This window comes from Tachypleus tridentatus, chromosome 10 (assembly GCF_004210375.1).
Source record: "Tachypleus tridentatus isolate NWPU-2018 chromosome 10, ASM421037v1, whole genome shotgun sequence".
Taxonomy (NCBI): domain Eukaryota; kingdom Metazoa; phylum Arthropoda; class Merostomata; order Xiphosura; family Limulidae; genus Tachypleus; species Tachypleus tridentatus.
The window spans coordinates 6022159-6037706 of NC_134834.1; the positions used below are offsets into that span (position 1 = coordinate 6022159).

Genomic DNA, 15548 nt, shown 5'->3' on the forward strand with positions numbered 1-15548 from the left:
AATGTCGCTCCAATTACTTCGATAAGAAAGGCTTGCGTTAAGACCAATTCTACATTGTTTTTTTTATGATTTTTTATGATTTCAGATAATCACGTATCAAGGAAACTATGTCCAAAACCATTTTAGTAATATTGATATAAGTCTAACTCACATGTCTTATTTCCACCTCTGATACTGAGAATTTGAACATAAGCCCCGAGATCACTGTTGCCTGGGAGGGAGTACCCTAGGACCCTTCGTTCATCCGACCCCTTTATTTTCAGAGAAGTTCAGTTTTCATATTTAAGATATAATTCTGAAACAATAATTCGATAGTAGGTGTTCAAGTATTCTCAATATGCCCTGAACAAAACCAATTCTACCTTTCGAAAGCCCTCTGGCGACAGATTTCTTATTTGTGTTTTTAGTCTTAAAACACTGTCTTAACATTTTATTTCTTCCAAAGTGTTTGCTAATCTATCTCTTAATGAAGGAAATAATGACACAATCCTCTCTGGTGTTTAGTTGTTATTATACTGACGCAATCCTCTCTGGTGCTTAGTTGTTATTATAATGACGCAATCCTCTCTGGTGTTTAGTTGTTATTATAATGACGCAATCCTCTCTGGTGTTTAGTTGTTATTATAATGACGCAATCCTCTCTGGTGTTCAGTTGTTATTATAATGATGCAATCCTCTCTGGTGTTTAGTTGTTATTATAATGACGCAATCCTCTCTGGTGTTTAGTTGTTATTATAATGACGCAGTCCTCTGGTGTTTAGTTGTTATTATAATGACGCAATCCTCTCTGGTGTTTAGTTGTTATTATAATGACGCAATCCTCTCTGGTGTTCAGTTGTTATTATAATGATGCAATCCTCTCTGGTGTTTAGTTGTTATTATAATGACGCAGTCCTCTCTGGTGTTTAGTTGTTATTATAATGACGCAATCCTCTCTGGTGTTTAGTTGTTATTATAATGATGCAATCCCTCTGGTGTTTAGTTGTTATTATAATGACGCAATCCTCTCTGGTCTTTAGTTGTTATTATAATGACGCAATCCTCTCTGGTGCTTAGTTGTTATTATAATGACGCATTCCTCTCTGGTGTTAGTTGTTATTATAATGACGCAATCCTCTCTGGTGTTTAGTTGGTATTATAATGACGCAATCCTCTCAGGTGTTTAGTTGTTATTATAATGACGCAATCCTTTCTTGTGCTTAGTTCTTATTATAATGACGCAATCCTCTCTGGTGTTTAGTTGTTATTATAATGATGCAATCCTCTCTGGTGTTTAGTTGTTATTATAATGACGCAATCCTCTCTGGTCTTTAGTTGTTATTATAATGACGCAATCCTCTCTGGTGCTTAGTTGTTATTATAATGACGCATTCCTCTCTGGTGTTAAGTTGTTATTATAATGACGCAATCCTCTCTGGTGTTTAGTTGGTATTATAATGACGCAATCCTCTCAGGTGTTTAGTTGTTATTATAATGACGCAATCCTTTCTTGTGCTTAGTTCTTATTATAATGACGCAATCCTCTCTGGTGTTTAGTTGTTATTATAATGGCGCAATCCTCTCTGGTGTTTAGTTGTTATTATAATGACGCAATTCTCTCTGGTGTTTAGTTGTTGTTATTATGACGCAATCCTCTCTGGTGTTTAGTTGTTATTATAATGACGCAATCCTCTCTGGTGGTTAGTTGTTATCATAATGACGCAATCCTCTCTGATGTTTAGTTGTTGTTATAATGACGCAATCCTCTCTTGTGTTTAGTTGTTATTTAGGCTAAAGTTTTAAAACCACGTTTAAATTAGTTATATTTGGAGCTTTTAAATATAATTTTTAATAATTTTACTCAATATGTCGGTTGTTAAACACAAAGCTGCCTCTCTGTGGTCTACCCATCATAGGTATCGAAACTCAATTTTAGTGTCATATGCATACATTCTGACTAACTGCTAGGTCACTGGAAAGTATTATTTAATGGATTGGTTTTGTTGTTGTTGCACACAAAGATACACAATGGGCTATCTGTGCTGTGCCCATCACCAGTATCGAAACTTGATTTTAATCAATAGCCTACAGACGTAGAATTACACTAACTGGGAATGTTTAATGTAAGGGAAATATATTAGTACACAGATCACCATATGAAATGTATTAGTACACAGATCACCACATCAAATATATTAGTACACAGATCACCACATCAAATATATTAGTACACAGATTAACTCATCAGATATATTAGTATGCAGATCACCACATCAAATATATTAGTACACAGATCACTTCATCAGATATATTAGTACACAGATCAACATATGAAATATATTAGTACACAGATCACCACATCTTTTTTTCGTTTCCAGTTTTGACATCTGAATTACTTGATGAACATGAAAAGAAACAAATGACAATTAGTATTTTCTGAAACTGTTGTAGAATGAATGTGAACTATCTGTTCAATTAGTATTTTCTGAAACTGTTGTAGAATGAATGTGAACTATCTGTCCAATTAGTATTTTCTGAAACTGTTGTAGAATGAATGTGATCTGTTCAATTAGTATTTTCTGAAACTGTTGTAGAATGAATGTGAACTATCTGTCCAATTAGTATTTTCTGAAACTGTTTTAGAATGAATGTGAACTATCTGTCCAATTAGTATTTTCTGAAACTGTTGTAGAATGAATGTGAACCATCTGTCCAATTAGTATTTTCTGAAACTGTTGTAGAATGAATGTGAACTATCTGTCCAATTAGTATTTTTGAAACTGTTGTAGAATGAATGTGAACTATCTGTCCAATTAGTATTTTCTGAAACTGTTGTAGAATGAATGTGAACTATCTGTCCAATTAGTATTTTCTGAAACTGTTGTAGAATGAATGTGAACTATCTGTCCAATTAGTATTTTCTGAAACTGTTGTAGAATGAATGTGAACCATCTGTCCAATTAGTATGTTTTGAAACTGTTGTAGAATGAATGTGAACTATCTGTCCAATTAGTATTTTCTGAAACTGTTGTAGAATGAATGTGAACCATCTGTTCAATTAGTATTTTCTGAAACTGTTGTAGAATGAATGTGAACTATCTGTCCAATTAGTATTTTTTGAAACTGTTGTAGAATGAATGTGAACTATCTGTCCAATTAGTATTTTCTGAAACTGTTGTAGAATGAATGTGAACTATCTGTCCAATTAGTATTTTCTGAAACTGTTTTAGAATGAATGTGAACTATCTGTCCAATTAGTATTTTCTGAAACTGTTGTAGAATGAATGTGAACCATCTGTCCAGGTTTCGGTTTATCTGTAGTAAATTATATCACGTTTCAGTATTTCATGAAATCCATTACTTTATGCTATCTCTATTTTATTGCATCACTAAATAATAGTCTAGTTTACTTATAAAACTAATTCTAGTGTATTGGATTTGTCGAACATGACTATGTTAATCTAGGAATTTAGTTTTTAATTGTCTATCATTGTTTTTCTGTTTAGTTATGTGAAAGAACATTATGTTCTTAGTGCAAAGATACACAATGTAATGTCTTCACTCTGTTCAGCGCGGCGAACCTAACCCTGGATATTTCATTGTAAGTATGGAAACTGACCCACTGAAAGGAATTACAGAATTACATTGTCATTAATTTCAAATATTCATTTCAGTTTCACGTCAAGAAGACTTCAACGGTTAAGCGAAAATCAGGAACAACTTTATTGTATTACTATGTAACCATAAACCTTCTGGTATTGTGGTTATGTTATCCAGATTCGGTTCTCACAACCCATTTTCTAATTTCCAGGCTGAGTGCCCGCCTATTCAAATGGAACCAGTCGACCTGTCCGTCAACAAAAGTCGGTCGACGTCATCTTCGCCTACTTTGTCCGTGTCTCCCGGGTTTGGACGTCGACTGCTATCACCAGCATCACCGGCAGAAAGCCCAAGCCTCATTGATCTTAGGGTTAATAAAGGAGGTAGGAAGCTGCTACGGTCGTACAATAATTACATGTACCCAGTTCGTAACTAGTGGTAGAATTTCTTGTTTTGTAACTTTTTGTTTTCAAAATTCGAAACAGAATTATTTTTTGATAATTTGAAAATCTTACTTTTAAAGCAACAAAAGCACACACATTTTGCTGGTTCTTTTGTAAATAATCACAAAGCTAGACAAAGGGCTATCTATATTCTTCCCACCATGGGTATCGAAACCCAATGTCTAACATTATAAATCTACATATGTTCCGCCAACCCACCGAACGTCGACAAAACCGGGAGATGGTTTATATATAACAGAACGGAAATAAATCCAGGAAATATTACTGTGTGTTTGTGTGTACGTTATAACTGTTCGAGTTGTACTAAGTAACAATGTTTGATTGAAAACAGTGTAACCATGAGTAAATATCACGTAATGTCAAGAAACATCGTAACCGTATACAACTGTTACGTTGTGTGAGGGAACATGGTAACCATGTAAATCCATTACATAGTGTCGGGGAATATATTCTGCTTGTTTCAAGTGTCACATAATACAGACTTTCTAATGTGTGAGGAAATAAACGTAGGAAATAGATGTGGTGAGGTCGACAACCTGTTTGTCTGTCCTTCATGTCATCTTTGTGGCTATTAACTACAGTTCCCAGAATGTCGGTAAACCACTGGGCGTTTCCTGTCTTGTTTCCACGACAGACTGACATAGATAGCTCATGAGAAGGGCGTGTTGCGTCATCACAACTCTTGTAATCCCCTGTGTGAGGTCGGATTATTTCTGAAGGTAATTATTTAGGGACCGTGCACTAGCTGGTGACCTGTCGTGATTGTCTCAGCGGTATCTGGCCGTTCATCCCAGCCAATATTCCATTTTATTTTAAAAGACCACTAGTGAGGCCAGGAGCATTATGGGAAGAAACTACCGGTATCGACTGCCATAATACTGGAACGTACTCTGATATCTCTGAGCTACAAAATTTGCACGAGCTGCAGAATGCGGTGTTAGAGGGGAACAACTCCCCATGTAATCATTGTTCTCACAAGAGAAGATAAGGACAGGACCTTGTTTCAGTTTTAATTATTCAAATAACTATAAGAAACAGTTTTATTAAAATCACCACCAACTCGTATAGAATATCCTTCCAGAGGATACATCGCCTGTGAGACACGTTTGCCACGCACGAGATGCAGAATTTGTTGTCACTATAGGCTGATGTTGTCACGTGCTTCAAGGGGCTGGACCGAAGTGGTCGTTCAACCCTCCGACCCCGTTTGGATGACGCTACAGGGGCTGAAACCAGTAATCAGCACGACTTGAAGCGGCTTTTTAATTGTACATCCTTTCGTTTCGTGACCAGTCTTGCAAGACCGTGGGCTGTTACTAATGAAGTGCTGACCACGGATTTGGCTGTTCCTATATTACCCTGTAGCTGATTAGAATATAATTAACATGTAGATCACTATGGTATGTTAATCATGACACAGTAAAGTTAAAACTTAGTTCCAAAATCCATTTAAACAATAACGTTTATCTTTCATTCACGACTATTCTTTGATCGATAATTATTTGAATGAATAATCAGCCAATAATAATCAAGTTTCGAGCAACAATTACATTTTTGTTTTTTTTGTAAATAGGCGACAGTGAGGGTATCACGAGTCATAATTATGATGGCACGGGTGATTAATTGTTAGCAACGTATTATAAGGTATAATTAAGATGTTATAAGGTTTAATTAAGATTATATTACACTTGATAATTTTTATAATTTTAAACAAAGATCAACAACACTTTTATAACGCTTAAATAACTGTTAAAATACAGTTGTGAAGCCTAAAACCAAGCAGGTTTACACTTCTTATATCATTGATGTGAAGCCTGAAACCAAACAGATTTACACTTCTTACATCAATGATGTGAAGCCTGAAACCAAGCAGGTTTACACTTCTTACATCATTGATGTGAAGCCTGAAACCAAACAGGTTTACACTTCTTACATCATTGATGTGAAGCCTGAAACCAAGCAGGTTTACACTTCTTACATCATTGATGTGAAGCTTGAAACCAAGCAGGTTTACACTTCTTACATCATTGATGTGAAGCCTGAAACCAAACAGGTTTACACTTCTTATATCATTGATGTGAAGCCTGAAACCAAACAGGTTTACACTTCTTACATCATTGATGTGAAGCCTGAAACCAAACAGGTTTACACTTCTTACACCATTGATGTGAAACCTGGAACCAAGCAGGTTTACACTTCTTACACCATTGATGTGAAGCATGAAACCAAGCAAGTTTACACTTCTTACACCATTGATGTGAAACCTGGAACCAAGCAGGTTTATATTTCTTTCGTCATTGTCTGAAGCCTCACACCAAACATATTTATACAATTACTTCCACGTGCTGTTAGTTTCCACATGGCTCCGGCATGGCCAAGTTGGTTAAGGCGTTCGATTCGTAATCTGAGGATCGCGGGTTCGAATCCCCGTTGCACCAAACATGCTCGTCCTTAAGCCGTGGGGCGTGATAATGTTGCGATCAATCCCACTATTCGTTGGTAAAAGAGTAGACCAAGAGTTTGCGGTGGGTGGTGATGACTAGCTACCTTCCATCTGGTCTAACACTGCTAAATTAGGGACGGCTAGCGCAAATAGCCCTCGTGTAGTTTTGCGCAAAATTTAAAAGCAAACAAACAGTTTCTACGTTTAGTTGTTTGTTTCGTATATTAATGTGAAGTTGCAAATTGTCTGTCTGTCCCTAACTTTAAGCGGCAGAGTGTAGAGAAGATGGCTGACTTAAAGTAAAATTATATACAACTTTAAACCTTGGATTATGTTCACAACAAGCCACTCACCTTCTGGTTAAGAGCCGGTTTACATTAGCAGCAGTATTAGCAACCACTCTCTAAAGGAAGGTTATGCTGTGTCTACCTATAGGTCATTCCCCACTCCTGAGAATAATTCTAGAGTCTTGCACCATTAAGACCAGCTCTTAACCGGAAGATGAATGTATCCTCGATTGATAAAATGTAGAGAAAATATCTGAACGTGAACACCGGTCGTTTAATATGAGGTAAACGAAACTTCTTTGAGAGAAGACAGATATCTCACCAGTTTCGTGATTTCCAAATCTAGCATAAGGATGAGCGAGGAATGGGAAAAGTTCAGGCTTAAAGCTATTTACAATGAGGTCTCTCGAATATTTACTATTTATTAGTTTTCACCACACGATGTGGAAATGGCGGGTCCTGAGGCAAGCGGTAAGAGAGTCACGGTTCTACAAATTATGTCCGCCCCTCCATGCCGTGTTCCGTGTTATGTGCCTGAAAGTCACGACATGCAACGTGGCTTACCAGTTTTTCCCTTTTAATTAGCCCACTTGCCGTATTAATAGGGTAGGTGAGTTATGTTTTACGGGAGACCATCGGTTAAGTAGCTTAAACTTGCGGAGAATATTTCACATTGAACAAGAGAAGCACTCCTGGGGAGTCACCCATCGGGGAGTGTGGGTGGACTGTGAGTTCTTCATATAGTTAATGAGGTCAACAAGAAGGTAAATGTCCTTAATTGTAAATCAAGCAGGCCCTATTACTTGGATCGTCTACTGACTTTTCTACACATAGTTTTCATTGTAAGCTCATAGCGTACTAAAACACGCTAACCTTTGAGAGCTGCATCCAAACCGTATTCTTCTATTTTATACAAGGTAATTTCAAATCATCTAAAGTAGGTGACAGTTATTATAACACAGAACACATCAACTGAAGTAGGTGATAGTTATTGTAACACAGAACACATCAACTAAAGTAGGTGATAGTTATTGTAACACAGAGCACATCAGTTAAAGTAGGTGATAGTTATTGTAACACAGAGCACATCAGTTAAAGTAGGTGATAGTTATTGTAACACAGAACACATCAACTAAAGTAGGTGATAGTTATTGTAACAAAGGAAACATTGTACAGGTAGATATTACGTTGTAGAGACAGATGTTACATTGTACAGGTAATCTTACATTGTAGAGGTAGAAGTTACACTGTACAGGTACACGTTACGTTGTAAAGGTAGAGGTTACACTGTACAGGTACACGTTACGTTGTAAAGGTAGAGGCTACACTGTACAGGTACACGTTACGTTGTAAAGGAAGAGGTTACACTGTACAGGTACACGTTACGTTGTAAAGGTAGAGGTTACACTGTACAGGTACACGTTACGTTGTACAGGTAGAAGTTACACTGTAAGCAACCGTTACGTTGTATAGGTAGAGGTTACATTGTAGAGGTAGACGTTACGTTGTACAGGCAGATATTACGGTTACAGGTACACGTTACGTTGTAAAGGCAGAGGTTACATTGTACAGGTAGAAGTTACACTGTACAGGCACACGTTACGTTGTAAAGGCAGAGGTCACACTGTACAGGTACACGTTTCGTTGTAAAGGTAGAAGTTACACTGTAAAGGTACACGTTACGTTGTATAGGTAGAGGTTACATTGTAGAGGTAGACGTTACGTTGTACAGGTAGATATTACGGTTACAGGTACACGTTACGTTGTAAAGGTAGAGGTTACATTGTACAGGTAGAAGTTACACTGTACAGGTACACGTTACGTTGTAAAGGTAGAGGCTACACTGTACAGGTACACGTTACGGTGATTGGTTAGAGGTATAAATAATTCGAATGTAAAAATGTATTCTTAAGACGGCTAGTATTAGTATTAGCCTGAAGATGACATAGGAAGGTAGAAACGTTTTCTCTAATTTATTTTAATTAAAGTTTTAATAACCGTACCAGCTGTCTTGAGAATAAATTTTACTTCAATTGGGTTTCTTGTCACCACGAGTTTCTACTGTAAGTTATCGTGTGTAACTATTATTTTGATTTTCTAAGATATTAGAACGGCTATACATATTTTCAGTTCTAAGTGTATAAATGTAAGGTTTTCATTTTCTGTAGCAAAATAGACAAACGTTTGTTTACGTCACGTGCCAAATTGTGAATCATTCACTATTTTATTTGATCTATTCTGCAGAGAGCAGCATATAGCAAAAGCCATGCGGACGTAACTTCCTTATTTCATGTTTCTTGGACTAGAGAAATAATAATATTTTAAGTTATATAGCAGTAGTCGGGGAAGTATATATCCTCCTAACTACTTATAACTGTACTTTACCAATTTAAGCGTGATATTAGATAACACTGCACAGGGCAGATAGTAGAAGGGATTGTCAGTGTGTTTTAGTTTTAGAAAGACTGTTTAGGAAGACATCCAGAGTTTTGTTATATTTACTTTATAACGTAAAATGCGAGTGATTATATATTCTTTCTTAGATATTACCCAAGCTTTGCAGCATTCCGAGTAAACTTAAAGTTAGTGTTAAATAAGTAGTTTATACCACAATACACAGAAAAATATAATGGTTTTTGTTATTGCTTACTTTCACTATAGAAATTTAAAATTTAGAAACTAGAACTAATGATGCTGTTTAACCTGGTAAATGTAGTTTAAAAAAAAAAAAAATGTTAATAATAATAATAATAATAATAATAATAGAGTCTATCAGAATTTATTGTTGAATGAAAACACTAGTTTTCTGGAAAACCAGAATTTTGATTTCAGAAAACTAGCACTGTGTTTTATTTATTGCTTTCAGAAAACTAAGACTGTGTTTTATTTATTGCTTTCAGAAAACTAACACTGTGTTTTATTTATTACTTTCAGAAAACTAACACTGTGTTTTATTTACTGCTTTCAGAAAACTAGCACTGTGTTTTATTTATTACATTCAGAAAATTAACACTGTGTTTATTTATTGCTTTCAGAAAACTAGCACTGTGTTTTATTTATTGCTTTCAGAAAACTAGCACTGTGTTTTATTTATGGCTTTCAGAAAACTAACACTGTGTTTTATTTATTACTTTCAGAAAACTAGCACTGTGTTTTATTTATTACTTTCAGAAAACTAACACTGTGTTTTATTTATTACTTTCAGAAAACTAACACTGTGTTTTATTTACTGCTTTCAGAAAACTAGCACTGTGTTTTATTTATTACATTCAGAAAATTAGCACTGTGTTTTATTTATTGCTTTCAGAAAACTAGCACTGTGTTTTATTTATTGCTTTCAGAAAACTAGCTGTGTTTTATTTATTTCAATAAATAATTTATAATTGTATACATTTCACCGTAATATCTTTTTTGTGCCCGGTAATAACTGTTTCATAATTTAAATTTATAATTTAAAAATATCCATAACAATACTTCATTCTGAAAAATGTATTTATTTAATTTTGTATGTGTTGACATAACTTAATTATTATTTATACAGGCCCGGCATGGCCAGCTGGGTTAAGGCGTTGGACACAACAGTATTCTGGAAAATATATTAGTGATCTGGTTGATGAATCTTGTAGGTCATCCAAGTAGTGTGTTGTTGCTAGTGACAGGGCAAATAGGACTATAGGTTGTATCTACATATATATGCAGTACAAGTCTAAAGAGGCTACATTGTTATTGTATAAGCCGTTGGTTAGGCTATATTTAGATTACTATGTTCAGTCTTGGACTCCTTACCTTTCAAAAAACATCGAACTGTAGGAAATGGTTCAGAGAATGGCTACTGGGATGGCCAGATGGTTAAGGCACTTGACTCGTAATCTGAGGATCGCGAGTTCGAATACCCGTCACACCAAACATACTCGCCCTTTCAGCCGTAGGGGCGTTATAATGTTACGGTCAATCCAAACTATTCATTGGTAAAAGAGCAACCCAAGAGTTGACGGTGGTTGGTGATGACTAGCTGCCTTCCCTCTAGTCTTACACTGTTAAATTAGGAACGGCTAGCGCAAATACCCCTCGTGTAGCTTTGCGCGAAATTAAAAATACATAGTGTCCTTTGGGTTTTATTCCAAACGTCTTTAATGCACTCTCATAAACTGGAAGAAACTATTGATTTGTCATGTTTTTGATCTAGTAAATTCCATATCTACTCAACTGGATTGAGATTGAAGCTCTGTGGGAACCAATGAATGAATGAGTCCAGTAGCTTCTTTCTTAACTAAACAGTTTCTACATAGGTTGGATGTGTGTTTGGGGTTATTATCTTCTTGATAGTAGAATCATTTACCAATAATACATAAACTGCTTGGTATACCATGATGGATCAATATCTGATGGTACTTGACCTGGTCCATTATTCCATTTATTTTGCAAGTATCTCTTGTCATCTCAGAAGAGAAACACCCCAAAATAATAACACTGCCCCTCATGCTTCATGGTAGGGGTATGCTTTGAGGTATATTCCACCTTTTTTCCACTGGACGTACAACCTACACTTTGAACCAAATATTTCAAACTTGGACTTATCCGTCCATAACACCCTTTCCAAATTATAAACAGTCCAGTTTTTGTACTTTTACCAACTTTCAGTTTCTTGAAAATGTTTCTATGTCAAAGTAAAGGTTTTAAACTGGTACATAACCAAATATTCCATTCTGGTTCAGTGTTCTTCATACTGTAGATCTGGACACTCTTCTGTTATTTGGTACATGTTGTTTGTGTCATGCTAGATATCAGTGCCAGTCTTACTTTTGTCCTGAAGACTTCATAAACAAAGATATTTAAAATCATTATCACTGAGTTTATGTGTTCTACCTCTTCCTTTCTTATTTTAAAATTTACTTGTCTCGGTTTCAAGTTCTAGGATGCATTTGTCAGTGTTTGTGGAACATTTCAAGTCTGCGGCAGTTTGTCGGAGAGTCCAACCAGCATCACGTAAAGCTTGTCTGTGAACGCTCTGCTCTATTGGCAGTTTTCTACGTTTTTTGGACCGTGGTATAACAATGAAACTTAATATATAAGGTTAAATACTGTCTACACCGAAGTTTCTTTGTGGAGTGCTATTAAACTGATTATATGATGATAAATCAGACACATGAATGAGAAAATATTTTATTCTCCTAACTCAGTACTGTAAATTAATACTTTATTCTCCTAACTCAGTACTGTAAATTAAGAGACTATTTTACATTCAGTGTTTACCATTTTATTAATACAAGCTTTCGAATGTAGTCTTCATTTGATAGATGTTTTGTTGGTAGTTAATTTATGTTATAATTATTACATATTAATATGATAGTGAAGATACAACAGAAAAAGTTTAGAAAGGTGGAAGTTTCCACAATTAAGGGTTAATATTAATGTAAGCCATACTTTTAAAGGTTTCATTTGGATATTTGTTATAGGGCGCAAGAATCTAAGACAAATATTTTATAGTGAAGAACAAACACCACATACGAATATTTGTGGGCCAGTCAACTAGTGAACTAGCAATGAAACAGTATTAAGATCACTATTAGTTATCGTGTCATCTCCCACTAGTGGAACAGCAGTAGGTTTGCAACACTAGAAACTGGGTTTCGACACCCATCATGGGCAAAACACATATATAGCCAATTGTGTAGCTTTGTGCTTGATTCCAAAACAAACAAACACTTATCGTGTTTTCAGCTACTCCAACGGTCAGTCGCGCTACTGTTATTAAAGGCCTTCAGTTTACACAAAGAGAAGGATATTTAGTAAATAAGTGAACTCATTCACCCCACAATCTGCCCAACAAAATAACAACGTTACTATAATGTGTTGTTTTTATTATTATTTTAAATAATAAAATAAGAGCATTGGGAGGAGGGAAGCATATGTTTTGGTGGATTAACCATAATTTAAGAGTCTCTGTCGACGATGTTTATGTAGATAAAGTTTATTATGGTAATTACACGATGTTTATGTAGATAAAGTCTATTATGGTAATTACACGATGTTTATGTAGATAAAGTCTATTATGGTAATTACACGATCTTTATGTAGATAAAGTCTATTATGGTAATTACACGATCTTTATGTAGATAAAGTCTATTATGGTAATTACACGATGTTTATGTAGATAAAGTCTATTATGGTAATTACCTCTCAAAAACGTTAATATTATTTACTAGAGTGCACTTTTTTTCTTCAAATTCTACAATTTTTCTAAATGGTGTTGAACTTTGTTTTGTTAATCAGTTAATGAAGGTCTCTTTTAAGGAGAACCAGTTTATGTTTTAGAAGCTTCTGGCTGTAAGAAAACGAATGATTTATCTTATTATCGCGTTTAGAAGTAATAATACTATTATAAATAAAACTTTCTTGAAGTAGTAATATTATTATAAATAAAACTTTATTGAAGTAGTAATATTATTATAAATAAAACTATTGAAGTAGTAATATTATTATAAATAAAACTTTAATGAAGTAGTAATATTAATATAAATAAAACTTTATTGAAGTAGTAATATTATTATAAATAAAATTTTCTAGAAGTAGTATTATTATTATAAATAAAACTTTCTTGAAGTAGTAATATTATTATAAATAAAACTTTCTTGAAGTAGTAATATTATTATAAATAAAACTTTCTTGAAGTAGTAATATTATTATAAATAAAACTTTATTGAAGTAGTAATATTAATATAAATAAAACTTTATTGAAGTAGTAATATTATTATAAATAAAATTTTCTTGAAGTAGTAATATTATTATAAATAAAACTTTCTTGAAGTAGTAATATTATTATAAATAAAACTTTATTGAAGTAGTAATATTATTATAAATAAAACTTTATTGAAGTAGTAATATTATTATAAATAAAACTTTATTGAAGTAGTATTATTATTATAAATAAAATTTTCTTGAAGTAGTAATATTATTATAAATAAAACTTTATTGAAGTAGTAATATTATTATAAATAAAATTTTCTGGAAGTAGTAATATTATTATAAATAAAACTTGCTGGAAGTAGTAATATTATTATAAATAAAACTTGCTGGAAGTAGTAATATTATTATAAATAAAATTTTCTTGAAGTAGTAATATTATTATAAATAAAACTTGCTGGAAGTAGTAATATTATTATAAATAAAACTTTCTTGAAGTAGTAATATTATTATAAACAAAATTTGCTGGAAGTAGTAATATTATAATTAAAGCTTGCTGGAAGTAGTAATATTATTATAAATAAAACTTTCTTGAAGTAGTAATATTATTATAAATGAAACTTTCTTGAAGTAGTAATATTATAAATAAAACTTTCTTGAAGTAGTAATATTATTATAAATAAAACTTTCTTGAAGTAGTAATATTATAAATAAAACTTTCATGAAATAATAATATTATTATAAATAAAACTTGCTGGAAGTAGTAATATTATTATAAATAAAACTTGCTGGAAGTAATAATATTATTACAAATAAAACTTTCTTAAAGTAGTAATATTATAAATAAAACTTTCATGAAATAGTAATATTATTATAAATAAAACTTGCTGGAAGTAGTAATATTATAAATAAAACTTGCTGGTAGTAATATTATAAATAAAAAGCAGTAATATTATAAATAAAACTTGCTGGAAGTAGTAATATTATTATAAATAAAACTTTCTTGAAGTGGTAATATTATTATAAACAAAATTTGCTGGAAGTAGTAATATTATAAATAAAACTTTCATGAAATAGTAATATTATTATAAATAAAACTTGCTGGAAGTAGTAATATTATAAATAAAACTTGTTGGAAGCAGTAATATTATAAATAAAACTTGCTGGAAGTAGTAATATTATTATAAATAAAACTTTCTTGAAGTGGTAATATTATTATAAACAAAATTTGCTGGAAGTAGTAATATTATAAATAAAATTGCTGGAAGTAGTAATATTATAAATAAAACTTTGTTGAAGTAGTAATATTATTATTGATAAAACTTGCTTTTGGGTACGTTTCCCAGTTATGATAGTTTATTAAGTAGATATAACTCAAGTCAAAGAGATATAGAAACTCACACACGCATACGGAACCTTCATAGTTATGGGGTTAATATCAGAAAACTTTGTTTTTATTGCTGTTTTTTATTCTCATGGCGATGGATAATTTCTAGTGTTTTTATCTTCTCTTTCATGCTATTATTAAAAGTTTGATTCCATAGACGTTCGTGTAGTGATATGTTCACAACTATACATTTAGAGCAGGAAGTTTTTAACCAAATGCAATATCACAGTTCATTTCTTTAATATCTCTCATCACCATGACAACCTACTTTACATTGTTGTGTTTCTGTCCTTCTGCTATCAATTTACCTGTTATTGTTACTAAAGAAACATAAAGTCATCATGTTGTTTAGCAACAGGAAAATCATTTGAGATCAAAGACTACAGAAATCCTTTATGGTAAAATTTACGTTAACTAACTCAATAACAATAATTATTGTAGGGTTTGATGAATAATTCACAAGTAAAAATTATTCTGACTACTTTTTAATCTTATGCTAGTACTAAACAAATAAAAACCAGGGTACTTCATGTTAGAACAATACCAAGACGCTTTTAAATGTATTCCTAAGTTTAAAAAAATTAGTCTTTTAAACCTTGATGACTGAAAAATCATTGCAGATATATTTTACTTTAAGTAAGAATGTTTTTAAGGTATAGATGGGTACAAACTTTAAAAACAAAAAGATAGAATAATTACATGGT

General features: G+C 32.9%; 1 pseudogene across 1 annotated transcript in view; it reads left to right on the plus strand.

The window, feature by feature from the left end:
* LOC143228686 (Krueppel-like factor 7) overlaps positions 1–15548 on the plus strand; it is a 103913-nt pseudogene that overhangs the window by 19289 nt on the left and 69076 nt on the right. Inside the window, exon 3 of the transcript XR_013015413.1 lies at positions 3791–3962. The product of XR_013015413.1 is annotated as a Krueppel-like factor 7 (transcript). The remainder of the gene's footprint in view (positions 1–3790; positions 3963–15548) is intronic.